Source organism: Leucoraja erinacea, chromosome 10 (assembly GCF_028641065.1).
Source record: "Leucoraja erinacea ecotype New England chromosome 10, Leri_hhj_1, whole genome shotgun sequence".
NCBI lineage: Eukaryota > Metazoa > Chordata > Chondrichthyes > Rajiformes > Rajidae > Leucoraja > Leucoraja erinaceus.
Genome location: NC_073386.1, coordinates 18493203 through 18510672, shown reverse-complemented (window position 1 = coordinate 18510672; position 17470 = coordinate 18493203). Strand labels below are relative to the sequence as shown.

Genomic DNA, 17470 nt, shown 5'->3' with positions numbered 1-17470 from the left:
GGATCCATCTCTTGTTGCATCTCCAGTGGAAATGTAGGACAAATATTCTGTTTTAGAATCCTAGTTCCTTTTGCAATTAGAACATAGAACTAGAAAAGTCCAGCACAGGGAAAGGCCAAGAAGAAAACCCAACATACCAGAAGAAAACAAAACTGCACTTAAAATACGTCAATGACTGTGCAAGTCCTAATTCATCATCAAACCCAGAACAGTTTTCTAGCTAAACTGCTCTGAGTTTTACTTTGTACAAGTACATTACATTCAACAAGTTTTGAAATGTAATTCTGCATGTCAGAAAAATGTGCATACGGTTCCTTACTTTTATTCACTAATTGATCCTGAAACAGAGGGCCAGCATGGTGGTGCAGTGGAAGATTTGCTGCCTTACAGACCCGGGTTCAATCCTGACTATGGGTGCTGCCTGTACAGAGGTTGTACATTCTTCTCATGACCACGTGGGTTTTCTCTGGGTGCTCCGGTTTCCTCCAACACTCCAAAGATGTACAGGTTTGTAGGTTAATTGGTTTCGGTACAAATTGGAAATTATCCATAGTGTATCCTAGCTAAGGGGCATACAGGTCTCCAACTGTTGGATGTCATAGCTTCTACGGTCCTACCTGATAAATGCTTCTGTTATGTGGGCTTTAACATAATGGTTATAGACCCATGCAATGATCATCCAGTGTGTCTACATCAATGCACTGCAATTATGTCTAACAGCTCTTGTAAGACAATTTTGTGTACACTGAAACTTAATTATCAAGGATTAATCTTTATTGGTGACAATGATAGCACATATACAGAGAGTTTGGCCCAAGACTTCGGTTTGCTTAGCCTATTCTATTCAAGGTAATGTCTTTACGTTGCTTTCCTTCCACACATCTATCTTTCTCTGACGTACAGGCACAGTGGGTGCAAGTCATGAGCTCTGGTAGTTTATTCTGAGGTATCACAACCCTCCTTCTAAAAAAGGTTTGTCCAGCTGCCAGTTCTCAACCTCCACCACTTAATCCTACATTGCTTTATCTTTCAGGTTAAAAGCTTTCAATCACTGGCGGCAGGGTCTACAAACACCCTGGCTGGTAGCACCAGTCACACAATGTAGTTCTAGGTTTACATAACATTCTGCTTTTAAAATTAAAGTGAGTTGAATTGAAGTAGGATATAACACTCTGCTGTCTTTATACAATGCATATACATCTTGTGACCAAGAACAAACTTCTTCCATTGTCTCTTTTCTTTAGTGCTGCCTCTATTCTTTCATAATTTTAAACATCTCTCATGTGACGTGTTCTCCTCTGTTCCAATGTAATCAGTAAGTGATGTTTAAGTGTTTCTTCGTGTTTGCATTTCTTCGTACCAGGCAATGAGTCCATGCTGTACCACCAGAATGACTTCAAAGCCAAAATAAGATCAGCCATGATCTGTTGAATGGTGCAATAGCCTTGTGTGGCCAAATGAAGTACATCTGTTTTGTTTCATTTACTTTAGAGATACAGCGTGGAAACAGGCCCACCGAGTCCTAGCAGACCAGCATTCCCCACACACACTAGCACTATCCTACATATTAGGGACAATTTACAAACTTTACCGAAGCCATTTAACATGCAAACCTGTACATCTTTGGAGTGTGAGAGGAAACCGGAACACCCGGGGAAAACTCACGCAGTCATGGGGAGGACGTACAAACTCCGTACAGACAGCACCTGTGGCCAGGATGGCATGTGGGTCTCTGGCGCTGTAAGGCAGCAACTCTACCGCTGTGTCATCGTGCCGGCCCTGCTTTTGTTTCTCATCAACAAGTTCAAACACAAGGTGAAATCTCACAAAGAGATTTGAAAACTGAGAAATGAATATTTAGATACTCAACATCCGCATGGTGAGGGATCATTGCAGCAACTGATCGTTGCACACTCCTCAATAAGTGACCTGAAATTCATCTCCGAACTTACATTCCGCCCGGTGACATTGGTACCTGTGATTTTTTTTTGCTCACGCACTCATACTCTTTTTTACTATTTTCTTGCCTTCGCAGCGAACAGAGAAAAGAAACTACACCTGCTGAATCCTAATACTCACGTTGCCAAGAAATGTTGTGGTTGATTCAGGAATTCTATAAACGCTAGGTCAAAATAGCCAACTGGCAGATCCTTGCATCTTAGCTCAGCTGAAGCTTTCATTCAGCAATTCAATTTAAATAAAAGCAACAAAAAAACATTTAACAAAAGTGTTACTTTATACAACACTGATTAGACTTCTAATATGTTGTTGTGGTGAAGTCTAAATGTGGGGAGACTGCTCTTGGTGCACAAAATTACGATTCTGATGGCCTGGATCAGGATTTTGTTTCTTGAAGAAACTATTAATGAAGAAACTCCACTTGCCATGAGTAAATAGCTTGCATTTTGAGATTTTAAAACCTGGATGTGGTGATGATTTATTTGAAGTTAATCGGTGTGGTAAATGCAGGGCAGGATATCTTGCACTTTCATGGAGATTCCTTTCACTCATCAGTACACTACTAAACAATATACCCCAAGAGGAATGTACCTACAAATCCCACTGACGTGTGCAATATTAATATCAAAGCACCAGTCATGAAGAATCAATCTTCTTGTACATTTAACACAGATGCTGATGTTAACCAAAATGTATTCCATTCTTTACTGAAGACCAATTAGGCCTGTCAACAGCTTCACCCCTGCAGAAAGCTTCCAGCGTAGTAACTGAATGAGGATCAGGAAAAACCTTGTAACATTTTAAGCACATTGAGAGACGTGTCTCTCATATTTTTGTGAGGTGTTACATGGAAAAGCACACAGCAGAATTTTATTATACACATTAAGATGATCTTTGAAATGCTAGGTAAAGCTCACTTTTACCCCTTCACTGAGGTCCGCCGCTCCTTCCTCCAAGTAACCATGCATTACTCCTCAAGTACAAGATGCAGAAAACAGCTTGCTTCCAGGGGTCTTGGAATGTTTGGAACTATGCAGCAATGCTTTATGAGGGAAGGGCAACTTGTCTTCAGGGAAATATTAAGCTGTCTGCTTTCCTTCTTTTCCCCAGTGCATCCTTACTAAGAGGAAGGATAATCAGGAATTTGGGCATGGGTGGAATTGTCAACATGATTTTTTATCCCAAGGCTTTGAGGGAAAGTCTAATGGTTCACAAAACGTGACAGTGTTACCGTGATATTCTATATCAAGCATAAATGGTTCCAACCAATTCTAATCCAAATATAACAGTGTAATACATTTACTGCCTCCTTTCAAATTTGATTATTAAATCCCACTTGAAACAGAAGAGCCAGCTCTTGCACAAAACCAGGAATCCAGGGATGACTAGCCACCTGTACAGATAAAAGGCTTGATGTTACAAAGCTGAGGGTGTTGTTCAAAAGTTGTTTTATGAGCAGCAATTTTGTGACTAGTGCCATGGGCATTTGTGATGGGCCAATTGTTATTTGTCATTTATATAAATGATTTGGGAAGTGTTGTAGACAATGAAGAAAGTTATCAAATATAATTAGGCCGAGGAATGGCAAAAGTTGTTCAATTCAGATAAATGCAATATGTTGCATTTTGGGATGTCAAACAGCGTCAGTGGCGTTAGGTGATAGGTGTTGAAGCATTCTGGCACTTTGGCCTTCATAAGCCAGGGCATTGAGTGCAGGAGCTTGGACATTAAACTGCTGTTGTACAAGATGTTGGTGAAGCTACACTTATTGCGTACAGCATTTGTAACCTTGCTTTGGGAAACACTTTGTTAAACTGGTGAGTGCAAAGAAGATTCACAAGAACAATGCCAGGAAGAGGTTGGGTAGGCTACAACCTTACTCGTGGAGTGTAAGAGATTGAGGCATAAACGTATAGAAGTGTATAAAATCCAAAGGGTCATGGATAAGGTGAGCGCACACAATCTTGGTTGTGTATGGGGCTAACTGGATGATTCAAGTTGACACAGTCCCAAGAAGACAATTTTTTTGGAATGTTCCAATGAAATGAAAATTGGGAAAGATGTTTAATGAGTGGAATTTATGAAATCTGTCCTTTCACATGATCTTCCAAAGGCAAAGTAGTCCCAGTGGATCATCGAAGCATGAAGCCATTCACACTCAGTGATCTCACCATTGACTATGATCAGCGATTCCTACAATTAAAATGTCAAATGTGGGGGAGTATACCAAAGAATGCGTCATAAACCCTGAAATAGGTTTAATGCCATGTCTGAGTTCCTATTTTCATAAATTGCTGCAAGCAGGCCATTGAGTGTGTACCAGCTTTATGCTCCATCTTTGCATTGTACTCGATCTCTGAAATTTGTTCCATAGAAACATAGAAAATTGGTGCAGGAGTAGGCCATTCGGCCCTTTGAGCCAGCACCTCCATTCAATATGATCATGGCTGATGGTCCAAAATCAGTAACGTTTTCCTGCTTTCTCCCCATATCCCTTGATTCTGTTAGCCCTAAGAGCTATATCTAACTCTCTCTTGAATACATCGTAGCAGTATTGTACGATTCCATTCTCGTTCCGTGGTGGATATAGTACTGAAATAGTACCAGATCTGTCAGTCAATGGAATTCCTCCCAGAATCGGTCCAATGTTACATTTCATGGCCCTCAATTCATATTCATTGTGGATTTCTTATAAATTGCCATTCTCTCAGGTAAGTAACATAATCTGATGCGTTGTAATGAATTAAGGTGGAAGGCAATGGGGTAAGGAACATAAACATCAGCACGGTCAAGAAGGGCCGAATGGCCCACTTCTGAACCGCGCATTTGACATAAATTAAAAACGCGCTCACTCACAAGCTCATGTGAAACAAAAACAATGATTTGGGCCTGTGGGGCAAAAAGCTGTAACTACTCTGCAAGGGGCTGGAGGTAACTTGACAAAAAGCACACACGGCCCTTAAGAATAAACCTTATATTCTCAGCTTCATTCTTATCATCGTCACTTTCTTTAATTTTGACTTAAAGGGGACACAGCTCTAAGAGCTACCATCTCAAACACCTGTTTATGGGTCAGCATGAGTCCTGAGTGAAAAAGGAGGGAAATGGGGTGTTGAACTGACAGCTGCCAAAGCTCTTTCTGCAGTGGGGTGCTGGCAATGGGAATGTCCACCGCAGTTTCATTTTCTGCTTAGTTTAGTTTAGAGATACAGCACGGAAACAGGCCCTTCGGCCCATCGAGGCTGCGCCGACCAGCGATCCCTTCATATTAACACCATCCTACGCACACACCAGCGACAATTTTTACATTTTCCAAGCGAATTGACCTATCAAACCTGTGTACTTCTTTAGAGTGGAGTGGGGAGAGACTGAAGATCTCGGAGAAAACTCATGCGGTCACGAGGAGAACGTACAAACTCTGTACAAACAGCACTCGTGGTCGGGTTCGTACCCGGGTCTCCGACGCTGCGAGCAGCAACTCTACCGCTGCGCCACTGTGCCGCCCTTAAACATAGTGGACAACCCAGGATCGAACAGATTCCCCGAGGAACATGCAGACCAATGTCCTATCTTAAAGGATGAATTATCAAAAGCAGCGCAAATTTGTTGAGGAATAATCTGGAGCTAATTCCCACTAAAGTTATCAGTGGGCAATAAAGCCCCATTTGCTACATTGTACTAGAGTACTGGATTGAGTAACAGCTTGCCCCTTTTGGAGATATAACTATGAGCACATTATATGCACCTCTCTTTTACTGGGTTACAGAAATCATGAATTTGTTAGGAAAAATTACACAAATGCCACAGTGCTCAGGCAAATGCCAACTCATAGATGAGCTTTCGTTTTAAAGTTACACATCTATTTTAATTGGTGATTAAAAACAAGCGTGTCCCTGTCATACAGCAGCATCCAGAAAAAAGAGAAAAAAAATGACATGCCCTGCACTCGGGCCTTTCTTCCAATGGCACGGCGTACGTGGCAAAGGCCACCTTCAAAGTGTTGTGGGTAGGATTAGCTGGATTAGGGCTCCACTGAAAAGACCCATGCTGCTTTGGAGGAAGTCTCACTGTGGACTAGTTGAAAGAGACTTTTTTTTATACCTGTCCAAGCTACTCCTGCCTTCTATTATAAGAGGGAAGGGGGAGGGGAGAGGGAGACACAAGCCCCAGAGGCTCATAAGTGCTCTCCAGCCAAGGGCTGTCACAACATGTATTGGCCCAAATGTTTTCTTTGTTTTACATCATTGTTGTCAGGACTTTTCCCAGCACCACCTTCTACGTTTGTTAGGGGGTCTAATGTTATGGTAGCATGAGTCGGGGGGGGGGGGGGGGGAGCAGAATGGCGGGAGGGAGGATAAGAGAGAGAGAGAAGAGAGAAGAGAGAGAGAGAGAGAGAGAAGAGGAGAGAGAGAGAGGGGGAGGGAGAGATAGAGAGAGGTGGGGAGAGGGAGAGAGAGAGAGAGGGGAGAGAGAGAGAGAGAGGAGAGGAGGGGAGAGTGGGAGAGAGAGGGGAGGGGAGAGAGAGAAAGAGAGGGGAGAGAGAGAGGGGAGAGAGAGAGAGGAGGGAGAGAGAGGAGAGAGAGGGGAGAGAGGAGGGGGAGAGAGAGGGGAGAGAGAGAAGGGATAGAGAGAGAGAGAGAGAGAGGAGAGAGAGAGAGAGCGAGCGAGAGAGAGAGAGGAGAGAGAGAGAGAGAGAGAGAGGGAGAGAGAGGAGAGAGGAGAGAGAGGAGAGAGCGAGAGAGAGAGAGAGAGAGAGAGAGAGAGAGAGAGAGAGCGAGAGAGAGAGAGAGAGAGAGAGAGAGAGAGAGAGAGAGAGAGAGAGAGAGAGAGAGAGAGAGAGAGAGAGAGAGAGAGAGAGAGAGAGAGAGAGAGAGAGAGAGAGAGAGAGAGAGAGAGAGAAAGAGAGAGAGAGAGAGAGAAAGCGAGAGGTAAGACAGAAAGAGAGAGAGAGACAGAGAGAATAGAGAGAGAGAGGGGGAGAGTTAGAGATATAAAGAGAAGAGAGAGAGAGAGAGAGAGAGAAGAGGAGAGAGAGAGAGAGAAAAGAAAGAGAGAGAGAGAGAGAGAGAGAGAAGAGAGAGAGAGGAGAAGCCTTGTTTGTTGAAAATAAATCTTTCCATTGCCTGAATCGAGTAGCAGATGTGTGCTCCACCCCAGGCCCAATAGGCTGGGCTCATCAAGCCTCCAGTGAATGAATGCAAGGCTTTGTCACCACCATGAATGTCCGTCAGAGATGTTCTGTAACAAACAGGGGGAGAAAAAGAATTCTCTACAACAAAAGCAAGAGACCAAAGCCCCCACATAAAAAAAAAATAAACCAAAGAAAGTGGGTGGAGAAGAGAAGGCCGGGGCTGGGGAATGTGGGGGAGGGGGAGAGGTATTGATCATATTGAAAATAATTAAGATCTTTGTAAAATTAGGAAGGGGGACAAAGTTGAGTGATTAAGGGTGCGGGCAAGTGCTGCGATCCTGGCTGTTTTACGAGCCAGAGCAACGATAGCGGCCTGCCTTTAGCCGGTTCACACTTAGATTCGGAAAGCAAAGACCCTAGCTGGGTTGAGGACAGTGTGACCCAAAGAGGTACAGCTGGAAACTATTGAGCCCTGAGATTCCTGTCAGCCTTGACATAAATTTCCACTGGTGCTGGCATTTATGCAGTTGGCATTTCCATATGTATAGGCTTGCCTGTACTAATTATGCTAATCATCTCCTCTGTTGGCTCCTGTGAAAAATGGCCACATTAAGCACTCCACTGCCTGTTAATGCGGCTTAATGTGTGGCTGAGATATACATTCATCCAGCCCTGAAAGGCAAAATCTTTCCACATTGCTGACTTCATTCATGGAAAAAAATGAATTTGTTGAACTCAGTTCGGTCCCCCGCACCAAGGCAAGTGAAATGTTGCCTAAAATAAAACGTTACTGTTGATTTTTCTCTCCCATTATCTTTATTTAGAATCTACACCAATAACCAAGGAAATATAATACACCTCACAGTCTTCGAGCAGCCAGGGTTGTGCATTATGTAGGAAAGCTCCACATAGCCCCCACCCCATCTCTGTGTCAGGTAAACTCACACCTTCCCGGAGTCAGACTAGGCCTTCTTTCTAAACCCTTCCCGATCGGCAAAAAAATGGTTCACTTAAAACAAATGCAGTGGAGAGTTAATCAGTCCACATTGGTAGCGTTTAATTTGCTGGGGTGAAGAATCCTTTCAGAAGGCACACACCTGAAAATAAAAGCTTACATGAAAAGCAAAATGCCTTCAACACAAATCTGACGGATACAACCGGTGTATCAATCAACGGCTTGCAAATCTCTCTCACTGAGAAAGTCCGGGGCAGATGTGGGAAGCAATCACCCTGCTTCTGGATGGCTAAGGTCGACGCTGCTGAGAATGGGAGGTGTGGGGTGGGGGGGAGGTGTGAAAGGAGGGATAAGTCATAAAATCCAAGCAATAACAAAGTTGTCTTCCCACCCACACACACATTCTGGCGGACAACAGACTCAGTTAGGAGGCAACAGCTGACCTCAGGCAGAACAGCAGGCGGTACCTTCTCAAGTTATACTACAATGTCCAGCTCTCATCAGTGAATGGGAATCCTCCTGTACAGTCAAAAACACTGGCACCATCTTGTGTACTGGGTCACGGAAACCCAACAGTTTCGGAACACTCTGGCCCCAGTTTCAAAATTAATGCACCCATGATCTCCTATTCAACTCACTCATATCTTCAACCAGGTCAATCAAGCAGGTCTTATGTAGGAAGGAACTGCCGATGCTGGTGTAAACCAAAGATGGACACAAAATGCTGGAGTAACTCAGCGGGACAGGCAGCATCTCTGGAGAGAAGGAATGGGTGATGTTTTGGGTCGAGACCCTTCTTCAGACTGATGTCAGGGGAGAGGGAGACGCATAGATAAGGAAGTGTAAGGTGTGAAAATGGGACAAAGTGGATGGAAATTAAATGTTGGATAGATCATTGTTAGCTGGGAGAAGGTAACAGCAAACAGAGATAAAATGTAGTCGGAGACAGTCAGACTGATCAGAGAACTGGGAAGGGGGAGAGATGGAGAGAGAGGGGGAAATCAAGGGTCACTTGAAGTTAGAGAATGTTCATACCGCTGGCCAAGCAAAATATGAGGTGTTGTTCCTCCAACGCCGGTCTTTGTTAGATCACCTTTTGTTACCAACTCGGCCTTTACACACGTGTGTAGTGGCCTGGTCAAGGTCAGGAAAAGACCGGACGCCAGGCGGATTCAAAAGAAGCTTTTTAATTCCAACAGTTCAAGAACACTCCGACACTCTTATCTCTACCCCTCGGGAGTCGACCGGTAAACCCCGTGGCAGACCTACGCCCCTGTCCGTCAATCGTCGAGGGGGATGATCCAAGGAGTGGCCTACCCCCCAGGGACCGCCACAGGACCCCCCCCAAGTACCCGAGGTACGAAACGGACAAATTATAAAAGGTACGTGGAGGTGATTATCGGTACAAAATACCGATAATCTAAACCTCCACGTACCTTTTATAATTTATTGATATCCCAAGCCGAGAAAGTTGTATCCAGATATTAATTCCATGTTTCAGAGGACAAGAAAAAGATGATTTTGGTTTTGTGTTTATTATTGTCACATGTACCGAGGTACAGGAAAAATTTTTGTTTTGCAAGCTATCCAATCAGATCAGATAACACTGTACATAAATACAATCAAGACAAACTCCACCACAATGCATAGAGCAAAGCGGAAGATGCAGAGTGTAGACTATAGTTCTCAGCATCGTCGTACATCAATTCCCACGACAAAGTCCAATGTACACAGTAGGGTAGAGGTGAATCAAACAGTACCCTGGCTGAAGGAAGGACCATTAAGAAGCTTGATATCAGAGGGAAAGAAACTATTCCTGAGTCTGGTGGTACACCATGGGAATAAATGTTATGTATACCCTATAGGTATTCCACATTTCATATTCTTCACATTTGATTACAAAATAAAAAGTGGCCATTTCAGCCCACTAATGCAATCCTATTCCCCACTGATTTTGTTCCATATTCACATCCACTTCCCCAAGATGCTTCCACTCACCTACACACTCGGGGCAATTTACAGCAGCCAATTAGCCTTTGGGATGTGAGAGGAAACTGAAGCATCTGGGACAAACCCATACTATCCCTGGGAGAACATTCGAACCCCACATTGGCCAGCACCGGAGGTGAGGATCGTATGAGGCAGCAAGCAGCTCTACCAGTGGTGCCACTGTGTTAACTATGCTGATCTTAAAGCTGAAATGCATCAATCACTCCTTGAACAAGTAACACGCTTCACCAATAAATGCAATCAAACTAGCTAAAATATCTCAATGTATATATATCTTTAATCACTATTAACACCAATTATTAATGGCATCTCTTTTTGAAGAATGAGCACATGTACAATCCCGATAAAGATCAATAGTACTAAATGTCTTCACATTTAATTTTTTTTTTACTTGATTGCCAAATTGATAACTGCTGTGACTCAGATGACATTTGAGTTTGGGTCTTAATCAATCAACAGGACCACATCACTTACTGGTGTCCTTTTACTGTAATGCCTACCAATAAGAATTTCTAGGTGTTCCTTTCTAAGCAGAATGACCCATATCACCACTGGCACAAGTCACTTTCTGCGCATACAAAGGAATCACTCCCTTGAAACCCCTCACTGCACCTCTATCTGGAGCCCCAAGGCTGTTGTTTCCTTTGTTTATACTTACTGCTACTAAGGTATGCAGTTCTGCAGCAATGGTTTATTTGTGTAGCTGGTGCCCCACAGTTCATGGGCCATGGCTACAGCCTGTGTTAATAATACCAGCATGAATTATGCTTCCCGGTTGAGTTGTTAGAGGGACCCACGTCTGCCTGTACCTTTACTTCAATTTGAAAGTTAGAAGCAACCCGACTGTGGTGGCACAGTGTAGTGGTTGCTCCGATTTACTGTGGCTGAGGGAGTTCTATGGAGGCTCAGACACAAACATAACCTCACGTCCCTTTTGCAGGTTAACTTGTGGAGCAAAACCCCAAAGAAAAATGAAGAGAAGCAGTTAAATGATAAGATCTTAAAGGATAGGAGTAGAACCAGGCCCTATTCGGCCCATCAGGTCTACTCCACCATTCAATCATGGCTGATCTACCTCTCCCTCCTAACCCCATTCTCCTGCCTTCTCCCCATAACCTCTGACATACCTTCACGGGATTTTGGGTTGCTTTGAAAGAGACGGAACCGATGTGAAACCCTCAACCTCTTACACAGGAAATAGTCTGAGATGGGATTGGAGGTAAAGGTTCCTCACCGCCCTCCATCTTAGTTCACAAGTTATAAGAGCAGGATTCGGCCAATTGGCCCATCAAGTCTACTCCGCCATTCAATCGTGGATTCTTCCCTCGCCCCTCCTTTGAGCCAAGTTTTTGCAATCCTTGTTCTGAATTTGGATCTAAGCGTAACAATGTGCCATCGATAAAATGGCAGGGATCAACATTACCAAGAGCGCAAGAGTCTTTTACCCAGGGTAGGGTGAAGAAGAGGACAATGTTCAAAGTGAGAGTGACAAGGTTTAATACAATCCTGAGGGACAACTTTTTCACTCAGAGGGTGGTGGGTACATGGAAGGCACTGCCAGAGGAGGTAGTTGAGAGAGATACTATATCAGCATGTAAAATAAACTCGGACAGGTATATGGAAAGGAAAGGTTCAGAGGGATATTGGGCAAATGGGACTAGTGCAGATAGGGCATCTTGGACATGTTGGGCCAAAGGGCCTGCTTCCATGCTGAATAACTCAATGGAGATTCTTTGGGCATGGTCCACGGATTTGACAGGAACCCTTAAACTCAAGAAACAAAATTATGTGACTGGCCCTCATATCAAAGGTCAATGGGGGTTATAAATGGAAGGGGAGGGAGTTGTTGGAGGGGTGCAGTGGTGGTACCGCTTGCAAGTAAGTATCTGCACAAACTAACTATTGATCTACTTCCAGTTTCCAGAGCAGAGGGCAACAAAGTCCCTGCTTGCATGAGTCGGCAGGAAGACTCTCCATCTCCCTCTACCTTTCATTTCATCTAAATGAGCCCCTTGCCCATTGATACTGGAAACTTCAGTGGTGGTCAAGTCTGGAGAGGCAGGGATGGAAATTCACAGCCCTGATTCTGTATCGTAGGGCAGGCCCCATACAGTACAGAGGCAAGATGTAAAAGTGGGGACGTTTTGTACACTGCTTCACTTTCTCAGTTTGTTTCCATTAGAAACTGAAAACCTTCGGGTTAAATTCAAACTCAACTGCATAATCTAGGCTGGTGCTTTATTTGTGGACAAGAAGGTGCTGATATACTAATAAGCATGGCTGTAACATGGAATAATGACCGTTCATTTTTTTAGAGGTGCTGCCACATATTATCGCCAAAAAAACAGACCCAGGCCGACAATTTAGTGTTGTACCGAGGGTATACAGTCCTGCACTAATGTGCAGTCCTTTGAGTAAGACGATATGTCACAGTGTATCTCTGTGTCAAGGTGAAGAGAAAAGACTTTCGGGGAGGTACTCTCTCGGGGGCCTGGTCAGCATTCAGTCCTCAATCAAAACAGATTAGCCGACTACACCCTCATTCGTTATTTCTGGGATCATGCCGTGCTGAGATTTGCTTCTGGATTGCACGAAAAACGAAAGCTTTTCCCTCTACCTCGGTACACGTGACAATAAACCAAACTAAACAAAACTAGCTGCCACATTTGCCTACTAACCAAAGACAGACCGACAAAAGCTGTGGAGTAACTCAGCGGGACAGGCAGCAACCTCCGGAAAGAAGGAATGGGTGACGTTTCGGGTCGAGACTCTTCTTCAGACAACTGGTCACACTTTGTGTGAACAGGTTAGTTATTTCCTGATGGAGAATGGAGGTAAATGAGTGCCTGGTTCTTTCCTGGTTTATTTCAGTCCCTCAGCCCCAACTCTCACCATCAATGGAATATGAATTAGACCCAGCGTGCTGAATAAGTCTTCTGAAATGTCAGGTGAGCACAATACGGGGAAATGTAGCTGATATCTTTGGTCATTGGTGATAAAGCAAAGCAGGGATGTCACAGTGGCGCAGCGGTCGAGTTGCTGCCTTACAGCACCTGACAGAGACACGGATTCGACCCTGACTACGGGGGCTGTCAGTGCGGAGTATGTTCGTTCTCCCTGTGACTGCGTAGGATAATTGGCTTTGGTAAAAAAGTGTGTATTGTCCCTAGTGTGTTGGATAGTGCTAGTGTACGGGGGTGATCGCTGGTCAGCGTGGACTCGGTGTGCCAAAGGGCCTGTTTCCACACTGTATCTCTAAAGTAAAGATTACGTCCAAGCAGCATCAGTGCATTGTATTCTGGATTTTCCAAAGGCTAGTTCCCCTGAAGTTAATGGAGCATAGTTTCAGAAGGGATGGAAAGGACTGCTGCTACATTGTGAGTTTGGCACTGCTGATTGAGGGTACATTTCTCCCAAGAGCCCATGGGATGCACTAGTTAAAGTTCTTGGTTATGTTTCTGATTTGTAGAGCTGTAGTAAATAAAATCTTCTGCCACTGCTACTTCCCTTTCACTCTTGATAATGACCTTGAAGCAGAGTAGGGTTCAAGAATAAACAGAACACGTCCCTGTCACCTGCAACATATCATGTCATTTGTGGCCATCACTAATGTGATTTATCGTTAAAAATTTCAATTCACTTACAGGGTAATTTTTTTTTTAAAGTAAGCTATGATCTGGATTTGGTTGTAGTCTACATCCTTTTCGGCACCTTTTCCAACTTAACTCCATCCTTCGTATAGCAAGGTTACCAGAAACTCCACATAATACTCCAAATGTGCTTTCACCAGCATCTTGTACAGCTGTAGTATTACATTCCCCAACTCCTGTCTTCCATACCCTTACCCTTATGTGCTGCGATTTTCTTTTTTGTTTTGCTGTTACGTCAAATTCACCTTTTGCCCAAGTGGACTAATGCAGAATGGAAGATAGACACAAAATGCTGGAGTAACTCTGCGGGACAGGCAGCATCTCTGGAGAGAGAGGAATGGGAGATGTTTCGGGACAAGACCCTTCTTCAGAATGGAGATCCAACGAGATCTATTGTAGATCGGCAGATGAATTAAAGTGGGTCCAGGTCATTACTGAGGCAGGCATTGATTTGCATGATAACCAATCTCTTGAAGCGCTTCATTGCAATGGGTGTCAGTGCCAACAGTCAGTAGTTGAAGTATCTCACTTGGCTCTTCACGGGCACCAGTATTATGGACGTCCTCTTTAAGCATGTGGGAACATCGGACATAGTAGTGAGAGGTTAACGGTCCAGACAGTTGGTCTGAGCAGGCTTTGAAAAACAACTAGGTGCGTCATTGGGGCCAAAAGGCTCACCCTGGTGACAGACCTTCAGACGTTGGTCTCGGATACCGTGGTCAGAGGGTCATGGAGGTTTGTGAAGGTACATTGTTGTTCTTCTTCTCGAAGCTAGAAAGCACTGAGCTCATCTGGCTGCTGTCATTCCGTCACATGAGCTACTCATATTCACGGTCGGAAGCAGTGACGTGAGCTCTGTCACAGTTGCTGAGCTTCTTTCTGAGCCTCCATTTAGTTCTCAAGGGATACTTTGCATTTGCAATGGTCTTCTGGAGGTTACACCTGGACATCCTGTTTGACTCTGATTGCCTGACTTGAACTTCCCAGGTCTTGTTTTCAGCAGATTGCTGATCTTCTCATCCAGCAGACTTGTGGTTATGGAACACTTGGTAGGAATGTATTGGTAGGAACACATTCCTCCACATATTTCCTTGTGAAGTCGATAAAAATTGTGGCATATTCGTTCAGGTCGGTTGCCAAGTCCTCAAACATCGCTCAGTCCAAGCACTTGCTATGTCACTCCTCTGCCACCCTTGACCAGCTATATACAATCCTCTTCACCAGAGCTCAGTCGCTGCTTGTATGCACAAAGGAGAAGCACAGCCAGGTGGTCCAATTTTCCAATGAGCGGGAGAGGGATGGAGCAATGGGCCAATCCTGATGATGAAGTGGTGCTGGCTGAGAGTGTTTGATCCACTGCTGCTGCAGCAGACATGTTCAGTTTTGAGATGTCTTCGTCAAGATAGTTTTTCTAAAGACCCCAGCACAGATGGAGAAGACACCAGAGTATGTTGTCTGGTGTCTGTTGATCACAGTGTACAGTCCTTCAAGAGCAGGAGTTGGACCACATCCAGGCACCATGAGGAGTTTACCATGCGTCAGATGCCATCACCGCTCTCTTTATCCGATAATGCCGTCTGGTCCATATGAATGGATTTAGAAGCCTTTGCGCATAGATGGGAGAAAGTCATGCCTGTGAAACAGGGAGCACCGCATTTGCTCCTGTCCCTTGGCTAAAGCAGTCTTGCCCTTAAGCCCTCAGTCTTATTTTCTATCGATTGTACAATGGCCAAGAGAATGCTGGGGGTGTGGGATTCGCTGATGCTTCCTCTGTACTTGGAGACCACCCTGGTGACTAGGTTTTTGGGCACAATGGAGGCCTCCTTGGCGCTTCCAGGTATGGTACCTACTCTGCCTGTGTGATGCAGGGTTTGGACCACCATGTCCATCAGAGGTTCGTAAGAAATGGGCCTGAAGCCTGATAGTCACAGCACCAATCTTAAAATGCTGAGAGAAACAACACAAAACCACCACAGAAACAAATATTGTGATTGGAAATACAGAATTTCTGGGGAAATTTCAGTGGAACCTGGTCCTCTCCATACAGTGGTGCAGCAGCAGAGTTGCTGCCTTACAGCGCCAGAGATCCGTGTTTGATCCTGACTGCAGGGTGCTGTCTGTACGGACTTTAGGCGTTCTCCCTGTGACTGCGTGGGTTTTCTCTGGGTGAAGCTGTACAGTCGCACACTGCAAAGGTGTACAGGTTTGTAAGTTAATTGGCTTTGGTAAAATTGTAAATTGTCCCCTGTGTGTAGGATAGTGCTAGTGTGCGGGGTGATTGCTGCTTGGCGCTGACTCGGCAGGCTAAAGGGCACCTGTTTCTCTAAGGTCTAAGATCTAAAGTCCAAACCTCATGGACCTATATTGCAGGAAATGCAGTTACTCTAGTATTCTGACCAATATTTATCAATTAACCCACTCTTAAAAACAGATGACACAGTTATTATCATAATTCTATCTCTCAGTCTTTGCGAAGTCTAAGTTAACTGTTGTATTTCTTATGTTGCAACAGTGACCAAACCTTGAAAGTATTTAATTAGCACTGGCTCTTGGGAGCATTACTGTGTGCTTCCATCTAGGCTGAGAAAATACCAACTGTTTCCTGTCACTTGGCCAAATTTCGATCCCATACTACTGCGGAGCCTCCTATTCAAAGGGCTTTAATCTGCTGCCAGCCACTGTTTAATTGAGGCTGCGACACAACAAAATTCAGTGTCCAAAACAAACTATATTGGACCAAGGCCGGGTCCTGGTAAAGTGGTGCTGAGAGAATCAGGGACTGGTGTTTGCAAAGTTAGAACTGAGGAGTACAGGGAGGTGTTTTATGTTACAAGGGTCTGTCAGAAAGACTGGAGCCCAAAGTTTTGTGAGGGGGGAATGGGCGGTGGGGTGGACATTGGTTGGTGATGAACAGAAAATGGGCTGGGGATGGGGGGGAAATTGAAAGCAATTGAGCAGCAGGTGGGGTAGGCGGGTGTGATGGATAGTGAAAGAGTTAACGGGAGGGTTGAGTTCTGGTCCATCATTGTTGGGGAGGGCATGTATCAAATTATATTATTAAAAGCAAGCATCGGACTTCCAAGTTATTAATTATAAATAATTTCAAGATGATGTCCGTTTTAAGGTTTCTGAGAATTACTGCAGCATTTTATTCCGAGGCCATCGTCCACCAAGAGTATTTATAGGAGGTTGTTTTTTGTAATATTTAGCGTAATAACAAGTGCGTAGTATGTGGTTTGATGTTCTTGATTAATACAGGTGTCAGAGATTATGGGGAGAAAGCAGGAGAATGGGGTTAGGAGGGAGAGATAGATCAGCCATGAATGAATGGCAGATTTGGCTTGATGGGCCGAATGGCCTATTTCCACTATCACATGAGTTCATGATGTGTAGGAAGGAACTGCAGATGCTGGTTTATACCGACATAATCTTAAGCCAAGTTACAATATTTCCACAAACAATTGCTAATACAGTTAAAAGGCATTTGGACAGGTACATAGAAAGGAAAGGTTTAGAGGGATATGAGCCAAACACAGGCAGGTGTGACGAGCGTAGATGGGCATCTTGGTCAGCATGGTAAAGTTGGGCCGAAGAGCCAGTTTCTTTGCAGTATGACTCTAATTACATTTTTGATAAAATCCAGTGCAATTAATTAAACTATTGCAACCTTGCAGAACAACATCTAATTTCATTTCTTTCAGAAAAGTATTATAGAGAACTATTTTTAATATTATAAATAGCAAGTACATCATTTGAATTTGAGAT

The 17470-nt window shown here is 44.1% G+C and overlaps 1 protein-coding gene across 1 annotated transcript in view; it reads right to left on the bottom strand.

Annotated features, from left to right (window-relative positions):
• Positions 1-17470, bottom strand: part of ptch2 (patched 2) — a 114769-nt gene that overhangs the window by 78167 nt on the left and 19132 nt on the right. The gene's annotated exons all lie outside the window — the stretch shown is intronic.